We start from the raw sequence: 10,306 nt of genomic DNA, 5'->3' as shown, positions 1-10,306 counted from the left end.
CCCCTTCACCCCTAACTCCTGCTCCCCTCCTGTGCCACCAGCCACTGCCCTCTCCTGCACCCCTTCACCCCTAACCCCTGCGCCCCTCCTGTGCCACCAGCCATTGCCCCTCTCCTGCCCCCTTCACCCTAACCCCTGCCCCTCCTGTGCCCCAGCCACTGCCCCTCTCCTGCCCCCTTCACCCCAACCCCTGCACCCCTCCTGTGCCACCAGCCACTGCCCCTCTCCTGCACCCCCTTCACCCCAACCCCTGCACCCTCCTGTGCCACCAGCCATTGCCCCTCTCCTGCACCACCTTCACCCCTAACCCCTGTGCCCCCTCCTGTGCCACCACTGCCCCTCTCCTGCCCCCTTTCACCCCAACCCCTGCACCCCCTCCTGTGCCCCAGCCACTGCCCCTCTGCTGCACCCCCTTCACCCCTAACCCCTGCACCCCCTCCTGTGCCACCAGCCACTGCCCCACTCCTGCCCCCTTCACCCCAACCCCTGTGCCCCCTCCTGTGCCCCAGCCACTGCCCCTCTCATGCCCCCTTCACCCCTAACCCCTGCGCCTCCTGTGCCCCCAGCCACTGCCCCTCTGCTGCCCGCCCTTCACCCCAACCCCTGCACCCCCTCCTCTTCCACCAGCCACTGCCCCTCACCAGCACCCCCTTCACCCCAACCCCTGCACACTCCTGCACCCCAGCCACTGCCCTCTCCTGCACCCCTTCACCCCTAACCCCTGCACCCTCCTGTGCCATCAGCCACTGCCCCTCTCCTGCCCCCCTTCACCACTAACCCCGGCACCCCCTCCTGTGCCCCCCGCCACTGCCCTCTCCTGCACCCCTTCACCCCTAACCCCTGCACCCTCCTGTGCCACCAGCCATTGCCCCTCTCCTGCACCCCCTTCATCCTTAACCCCTGCGCCACCTCCTGCACCCACATGGGGACACTGACCTGTGTGCATGGAGCAGCTGGCAGTGCTGACCCCTGCTCCTCACTGGGACATTACTCCTCCGGGCACCCCTAGGGGCTGCGGGGTGGGAGGGCGGGGGCGAAGGACATCATCCGAGATCCCTGCGTCCAGGTCACTTTCCTCAGCCAGGCTGCGTCAGGGGAGGGCAGAGAGCAGCAGCCTCTGATGCTCCCTCACAGCCCAGCCCAGGTGGGGAAAGTGACCAGGATGCAGGGAGCACATAGTGCTGCTCCTCGCTCCCCCCACCCTCTATGGGGCCACGGAGGAGCACTGGGGCAGGGGAGAGCAGTGAGCACCTTTGCACGGCCACACGGTGCCCTTTGACCCCTGGAGCCCTGGGTGGCTGCCGGGGCCCCACCCCTAAGGCCGGCCGGGCTCCCCAACATGAACAGCAGAGACACAGGGAGACTGGCCACACACTCTGTCCAACTGTTGCCATTGCAGGAGAGAAGGTTTCACTGGAATCGAATGCCCTGGCTCAGACAAGAGAGACAGGGAGGTTTTGCTGTTCATGGATCCATGCAAAGGAAATTGTGTCTCTGTGTGAAAATAGGGAGGGAAATGAAACACCCACCTGGTGGTGCCCAAGGCGGAAGGGACCCGTATCGGATTAGAACAGGACACGTTCTCAAGCAGCATGTTTCTCACTCTGCCCATCTGTCAGGTTTGATGATTATCAATGGAAATATTTTGCCATTGGGTCCTGTGTTTACACAGAAATTGACATTTAGTAGCAAACACGTAATTCTCCCAGTCCTGCCTAGCCTGCCGGGGGGGAGTGTAGAAGGACAGAGTCACTCTGCCCAGAGCCCATGCCAGGCCTGGGCTCTCCATGCTGCCCACTTCCCACAATGCTGGGATCCTTCCCTGACCTCCCCCAGACCTCTGCCCCCCACCCCCACTGCTGGGCTCCCCTCCCCACACTGTCCAAATGCCCTGCTTCCAGGATCCCTCCCCACTGCCCTCCTCCCCTCTAAGCAAAAACTCGACATTATTCCAGGGCCGCCCACAGGATTCAGGGGGCCTGGGGCAAAGCAATTTTGGGGGCCCCTTCCAGACAAAAAAGTTGCAATACTGTAGAATACTGTATTCTTGTGGGCAGCGGCGTAGCCAGGGTCTAACATGAGGTGAAGCGAACACATAAAAAAAGGCACCACCCAACATATCAAATTACTAATTACATCCACTTCCTCCCACTTCCTGCCCCCTTCAGAACCCCCCAACACCCCCCCACTCCTTGTCCCCTGACTGCCCCCTCCTGGGACCCCGGTCCCTGACTGCCCCCTAGAACCCCACCTGTCCCCTGACTGCCCCAACCCTTATCCACACCCCTGCCCCCAGACAGACTGCCAGGACTCCCACACCTATCCAACCACTCCCCGCCCCCTGACAGGGCCCCCAATATACACCAAGACACACCCCGTAATCCAAAGTGGGGGGGGGCAGGGCGAGGGACCACGCACTGCTCCTGCCATTGAGGGTACCTGGGTAGCTGCTTCTGCTCTAGCACCTGGCTTTAGTGTGTAGCCAGAAGCCCTTGCGAGCAGGCAGAGGGATACTGCTAGCAAAGGGAGCGTTTGATTTTAGAGTCTGATCCAAACAGACCCAGCAGAGAACACAACAATAGCCCTGCCTCTGCCATCCCAGCACAGGGCCCATAAACAAGAGAGGCAGAGATGTGCCTGATATTGTGCATGGGGTGGAGAGGGAGCACAGACCAGGGACGGGGCATGGAGAAAAACCACAGAGAGGGAGAGAAGAAGAAAGTGAGGAAGGAGGAGAAGCCCGGAGGCTGTGTCTCTGGAGAGAAGGCGCATTCAGATGCAGCATGTTAATGAGACCCTTGCAAACACAAGGAAAAGAAGTAGGGAAGGGATTGCAGAGGACAAGCCGGGCTACTCACTCAGTCTCCCCTGTGAGGCCCTGTGACATTGGGTAGTAGGGCCCAGGAAATGAAAATCTCTTAACCACACAGAATTGTTAACTGCTCCCAAATCCTTTTGTGCCACGGCTGCAAGCTTAGAAGAGCTTAAGCTGTGAGCTGCATGGACGGCCTCAAGAAACCTCTCTTGTGCGGAGCCTCAAGCAGGTTTGCATTGTGTGACCCGATGAAAGCCCAGCAGAGAAAGCTTGCAACTTTCCCAGCTCTTTAAGCCGCGTTTGGGGCCTTTCAATCACTCAGGCTGCATCTTCCAAAAAAAAAATGCATTAACAATACAGCTCAGGCAAGTGAGCCGGGGGCCGTGCAGGCTGCCTGGACCAGCTGATAGCACTTCCCACTAACGGCTGCTTTTCTATGCTTGTGTTTTGCTGTTGGACAGAGGCCCAGACTTCCTCCCATCTAACCCCCCCTGCTCCCTGACTGCCCCCGCCCCAGAAAGTCCCCCGAACCCTCCAACCCTCCCCCTGCTCCCTGACTGCCCCCCAGGACTCCTCTTACCACCCGGCAGCTCGAGCCGCTGGCTGCCTCTGGAGCCAAAGTTAAACACGTGCCAGCACACAGCCCCTCCCCCGCAGCGTGCTGAGGCAGCGTGTGTGTGTGTGTGTGTGTGTGTGCAAGGGGGGGTCTGGCTGCTGGAGGCCCAATGGGAGCAGCTCAATCAGGCCCCGGCGGCCAATCAGCAGTGCCGTACTCTGCAGGGGCGGGGGGAAGGAGACGGGGAGGAAATCCAAATCTTTCCACCTTATTCCATAGAATCATAGAATCTCAGGGTTGGAAGAGACCTCAGGAGGTATCCAGTCCAACCCCCTGCTCAAAGCAGGACCAAAAACCAACTAAATCATCCCAGCCAGGGCTTTGTCAAGCCTGACCTTAAAAACCTCTAAGGAAGGAGATTCCACCACCTCCCTAGATAACCCATTCCAGTTCTTCACCACCCTACTAGTGAAAACGTTTTTCCTAATGTCCAACCTAAACCTCCCCCTCTGCAACTTGAGACCATTACTCCTTGTTCTGTCATCTTCTACCACTGAGAACAGTCTAGATCCATCCTCTTTGGAACCCCCTTTCAGGTAGTTGAAAGCAGCTATCAAATCTTCTCTTCTGCAGGCTAAACAATCTCAGTTCCCTCAGCCTCTCCTCATAAGTCATGTGCTCCAGCCCCCTAATCATTTTTGTTGCCCTCCGCTGGACTCTTTCCAATTTATCCACATCCTTCTTGTAGTGTGGGGCCCAAAACTGGACACAGTACTCCAGATGAGGCCTCACCAGCGCTGAATAGAGGGGAATGATCACATCTCTCGATCTGCTGGAAATGCCCCTACTTATACAACCCAAAGGCAACTTCTGCCACTAAGGTGGCTGGGGCTCCCGAGCCGGGGACTTCAGCCCCACATCTTCTGCCAGGGTCCGGGGTTCTCCTGCCTGCCCCAGGGGGGCTCCTCTCCCCCTCCTCCCCGCAGTGCAGCTCCTGCTGGGGCCCGGGGCTTCTCCTCCCGCCCCCCCAGCTCGGCTCCTCTCCCCCACCCCCTGCCGGTATCTGGAGCTTCTCCGCCCCCCAACCTGCCCCAGCCCCAGCCCAGCTGGGCTCCCCGGGGCACCCGCCGCTGCTGTGGCCGGAGCCGAGCCTGGCGGGCAGGGAGCAGCGATTCACGCGGGGGCCCTAGCAGAGCCCCAGCCCGGCGGGCGGGGCAGCCCCAGGGAGTGGGGCTCTACTGCTGCTGGCCCGCCCCCACCGACCCCTGGGGCTGTTTGGGGGGGGGCTCACTCAGCCCCCCAGGAAGGGGGGGAGCAGCGGAGCGGAGCCTGCCCAGCAAACAGCTGATCGCAGCCGCGCCCAGGCCGCCCCTGGGGAAAAGCTCCGCGGAGGCGCCACAAGCTGCCGGCAGCGGGTCATTCCCGGGGCCGAGCACCCGCCTGCAGCCGCCGCAGCCTCCCCAGAGCCCCCATGGGAGGGGGCAGCCTCCCAGCCGGGGCTCCCCATGCGCACGCCTGGGCCGGGACACTCACACACACTCTGCCCCGGGGCTCCCCTGGTGCCCAGAGACCAACCAACCCCCGCCTGCCCCCGCCCTTCCCGCCTGCAGCTCCGGCCTCTCCTCCCGCCCCGCCAGCCGCACCCAGGGGCCCGGGCCCCAGGCTCTGTCCCCACCTGGAGCCCAGCGGGGCCGGGGCAGCTCCTGCTGCAGCTGAGAACAGCGGCTCCGCTCCGGCCCGGGCGGCTCTGGCGCTGCTGGCAGCACGTGGCCACCAGGAGCAGCTGCTGAGCCTGGGCTCCTGCGTCACAATGTGCCAGAGCCCCGCCCCAGGAGCTGCCCCGCCCCGGGCTGTGCCAGAGCCCCGCCCCAGGAGCTGCCCCGCCCCGGGCTGTGCCAGAGCCCCGCCCCAGGAGCTGCCCCGCCCCGGGCTGTGCCAGAGCCCCGTCCCCAGGAGCTGCCCCGCCCCCGGGCTGTGCCAGAGCCCCGCCCCCAGGAGCTGCCCCTCCCCCGGGCTGTGCCAGAGCCCCGCCCCCAGGAGCTGCCCCCCCCCGGGGCGGTGCCCGCGCCCCGCCCCCAGGAGCTGCCGCGCCCGGGCTGTGCCAGAGCCCCGTCCCAGGAGCTGCCCCGCCCGGGCTGTGCCAGAGCCCCGCCCCAGGAGCTGCCCCACCCCGGGCTGTGCCAGAGCCCCGCCCCCAGGAGCTGCCCCGCCCCCGGGCTGTGCCAGAGCCCCGCCCCCAAGAGCTGCCCCGCCCCTGGGCTGTGCCAGAGCCCCACCCCCAGGAGCTGCCCCTCCCCTGATCTCTGGGTTTTCTTCTTCCAGCTCCTGCCTCCTACTTCCCAGCACCCACCGCTCCCAGCTGGTCCCTTCCTGTGTCTGCAAACACCCCCCGGACGGGCTGCAGCGCTCGCTGGGGCTGGCTCCAGTGGCTCAAGTTGCCTCCATCGCTGCCTCACCTGGGGGTGGGGGAGGGACGAAGAGAGGAGATGGGCCCAGGGTGTGAAAGCAGAATTAGGGGGCAGGGAAAGAAGGACAGTTTGGAAAGGTGGGTTTTTTGTGGGGGAGGGGGTGATCCAGATGGAGTCAGAAGCAGTTGGGCAGCAGAGGCTCAGGGAAATTGAGGCGAACCCCCTGGGTGTCCCAGTGTTGACCAGGGATTGTACAGCACCTAGCGCAATATGGGGTCCCAGAGACGTAACTAGCTATTTTTACACCCAAGCCAAGAATATAAAATTGGCCCCCTGTGACACCCAGCCCCTTGAAACACCCCCAGCGCCACCCATCCCTGTGGAAACACCCCCAGCACTGCCCGCCCCACAGAAACAAACCCTCCTTCCCCAGCGCCGCCCGCCTGAAACAGCTGTGGGCCGAAGGGAAGGTTTGGGGAGGAGAAGAAACGGCCCCCATAGGGGTGACCAGCTCACACCCTCCCACCCCTCGTCACCCCCTCGCCCCCCCCTGGCCTGCTGCATCTCCAGCTAGTCAGTGCCCCACCCCCCCCTCGCCTCCTTGCCCCTCCTCCCTCCCTGCCAGAAACCCCCTGCCTGCCCCTAGAGCCCCTGCTGTCACTGCTCACCTCTGTGCCCACCTGCCACTTGCCCACCCGCTCGCCCACCTGCTCCCCACTTGCCCCCTCACCCTTCCCCCCCAAGTGTAAAGCCTCATTCACAGACCCAGGGGTCACTATATCACTGCACACAGCAGTCACTCAATGCGGTTGTAGATAAATCTCTGCATTACGCATTTTTGTATAACTTGTCTATGACTTTGTATTGAACCTTGGTAATATGTTATATGGGGCCCCTAAGGTAGTGTAATTAAGGTAACAGAAAAATGTCTTTTTGCTAGAAGTGGAATAAGATCTTCCCCCCCTTGGTAATCCGTCGCCCTATGGAGTGAATGAGGTGGGACTGAGGAAGGCATGGAAGGCAGCACCTCCAGACAGCTGCAACCCTTGGAGAGGGGCTGGGAGCCCGACCAAGGCCAATCAGACTTGGCAAGTGGGCTGGCTAGAGAAGAGCCGACACACTGACGGCCTCGGGGGTTAGGAGCAAGCACCTTCCTGTGGGAACCCCCTCTGTGCAGCACTGGGACAACCCCCAGCCCAGAGAAAAGCAGCAAAAAGGACCAACAGACACAGTCCCAGATTTTGAATCTGGGAGATTTGCCCCTTTCCATCCACCGACTCGCCGCTTGCCTCCTCATCCCTCCCCCCCGCCAGTATAAAGCCTCATTCAAAGACCCGGGGGGGGTCGCTATATCACTGCTCACAGCAGTCACTCACTGCAGTACCAAACATTAAACTACTGAAAATGGCGCCCCCCTTCCCCCTCCAGCCACTGACTTTTGGACTGGAAAGCTTTCCCCAGATCTCCCTTTAGAAGACATCCCCAGACAGGCTGAGGGATACTGCTGTGACCTCACCTGGCAGCCCCCAAAGAAGGAATTGGGGGGACTGAATGGACAGGGCCCCTCTCTAGCTGAAGCCTGGCAAGGGAGGTACGTGGATCCCACCAGAAGTTAAAATGAAAAGTGAGGGAGGGGAGGCTCTGCTGGACCTGGGCAGCTCTAGATACAGCACCAGGCATGTAGGAGGATTTCCACTCCTGAGCCATGGAAGCAGAAATTGACTTTTCCTTTCCAGATTTAGCTAATGTTCAGAAAGGGAATCTAGCGCCTGCCTTCCAGATTTGAACACCTCAGCATTCAGGAGCGCTCGAGCTCAGTTTGGGCAGCTGTTACTTCATTTCTCCCAAATCAAATATGCTGATCTACTGTCATTTGCTGTAGAAAAAGTAGGATAAAATTGAGCAAGAAATGCTTCCCAGTGGTTTTTAGGACTGGAATTGCTATTTTCAACAGCCATTGCCTTTTTTCTTCTAGTTTTATTTGTTTAAAAGGAAGACACTGATATTGCACTGGCAAATTCCCCATAGAAACAAAGAATAATAAAGGCACCTCAACTTTTCCTCATTTATGGAGGACAGTCTTACAATATGCATCCAGATCTCGTCCAATCACACAAGCTGAAAATTGTTCCACTTTACTGCAGTTCTATAACCATGCGGGAACCAGTCCTGTCTGTGTTCTGTGCACATCCAAAATTCCTCCTGAATGACCCGCCCTGGGAGCAAGTTACCAGTGACCCAGGGCTGGGACGGAAGGAGGGTGCAGGTGGGGGGGAGCCCAGGGTTGGGATGGCAGGGGGTGAGGGTCAGGAGGAGACCCAGGGCTGGGATGGCAGGGGTGTGGGTGGAGGGGGCAGAGCCCAGGTCTGGGGCGGCAGGGGAGTGTGTGGGGGGGCCCAGGGCTGGGGTGGGGACAGCCAAAGTTTTTTTGCTTAGGGTGGCAAAAAACCTAGAGCCGGACCTGCCTCCACCCACCGTGACGTAGGTAGGAGCGGATCATTATTATCCCTACTTGAAAGAGGAGAAGCTGAGGCTGAGAAAGGAGAATTTACTTGTATTAGGTCACACAGCCAGTCAGTGGCAGAGTTGGGAATAGGACCCAAGAGCCCTGATTTTCAAACTAACCGTCGGATCTTGAATTTCAGACATTGAATGACCTGAATAAAGTGCTCTCAGATGAGCTCCAGACAAGCAACAGTGCACAGGAATTATTCAGCAAGTATTTGAGGAGAACTGCAATATTAGAGAGAATCATGAACTGCTCAGAGACCATTAATGCAGAGAAGCAGCAAAATTCATCAAACATAGAACTGGTTCTGACTTATTTTCTTGGTCTTAAAAGAGACCAACAAGGACCTGAGTCTCCTCCCTGTCAATAACCCCCTGCTCAGCCAATCAGGGTAGAGACTGAGGACGGGAGGCTGAGGGTTCTCACCAGAGAGCCCAAAGGATGGACCAGGTCACTGGTGGGGATCACTGCCTGAGCACTATTTCAGCCCCACATTTATGGGTGGACCTCCCACAGTGGGAACTGCAGAGCACTCCGATGCAACACACACACACACACACACACACACACACACACACACACACACACACACACACACACACACACACACACACACACACAGCGAGGGATGGATGGATGGAGGAAAAGGTGAAACACAAAGGACAATCCCCAATGTCCCGTGATTCTAAGGGCCAAAATCCTAGGTGCGTAAAAACATTCTACCTCCTTAAGCTCGTGTTTTCCATGCCTAGAATTCAACTCTCACCAGATGGATCAGACTGAACAGGTTTCAAACCTCCAGGAGGCTCTTACCTTCTAAACAGGGACGGCTGTTTTCTAGTAAAATCACTAAAAGGGAAGGAGAAAACTCGAAAGAGGTTCCTCCTGGCGCTCACGTCCGTGAACCCCAATACTCTCTCAGTCCTCAGAGAGAGACCTGGAGAAGGAGACTTGCTGCAGCAAAGCCACAGGGGTCTCTGAGGTTTCCCTGGCCCCTCGCCCCATCCTGCCTGGCTGATGTCAGCATCTCTCTGTGAGGTCACCACCTCCCCACCACCTTGGACCAATAGGCTGAGGTCCTGCAAAAGGCCTTTGTGATGTCACTGCCACACCCCTCCCTCGCTGTGCCAATGTCCTGCCCCTGGCCAGGCACTTTGCAGGTTTGAGCTACTCCCTGAGGATCACCCCACTCAAGAAGCGTTCGTTCTAGGCAGCAAGCCGGCTAGACAGGGAAACATCAGATGCTGCTCCCAATGCTACACTCAGTTTTTCAGAAATGAGTCGACTTTATGGCCAGAAGAGACCATTAGAGCATCTAATCTGACCCCCTGCATATCACAGGCCTCCTGCATGACACAATAGCTACTTTTGGGGCAAATACATTCCAGAAAGGCATCTAGTCCTCATGAAATGACATCAGGAGATGGAGAATCCATCACTTTCCTTGGTAGCTTGTTCCTGTGATGAATCATCCTCGCTGTTGAATATTTGTGCCTTAGTTGTAATATGAATTTGTCTCTTTTCACCTTCCAGCCATTGGGTCTTGTTATTCCTTTCTCTGCTAGATTAAAGAGCCCTTTAATACCCAATCTTTTCTCTCCATTAAGGCATTTCAACACTTCAATGAAGTCACCTTTCAATCTTCTTTTGATCAGCTAAACAGGTTGAGCTCTTTCAATAGCTCACTAGAAGGCATTTTTCTCCAGCCCTCAGGACATTTGGTGGCTCTTTGCTGCCCCAGCTCCAGTTTCACAACATCTTTTTCAATTGAGGACACCAAAACTGGAGGCAGTATTCCACTATCAGTCTCGCTGATGCCGTGTCACCTCCTGTGACGTTATTGACATAATCTGTAACTGTACAGATCACCGTTGCGACCACTGTTCTATATTTGCAGCCAATATTGTAGAAAGGTTGTCGTGTAAGGGGTCTATGGAGAGGTTCTGATTGGCTGATTATAATGATGCTATCTCTAGATGTGTATCATTTTTGTAGTTGACGTTATAAGTATTGGCTCT

This window comes from Mauremys reevesii, linkage group 14 (assembly GCF_016161935.1).
Source record: "Mauremys reevesii isolate NIE-2019 linkage group 14, ASM1616193v1, whole genome shotgun sequence".
NCBI lineage: Eukaryota > Metazoa > Chordata > Testudines > Geoemydidae > Mauremys > Mauremys reevesii.
The sequence above is the reverse complement of the archived record's forward strand: the minus strand, read 5'-3'. Positions refer to the sequence as shown.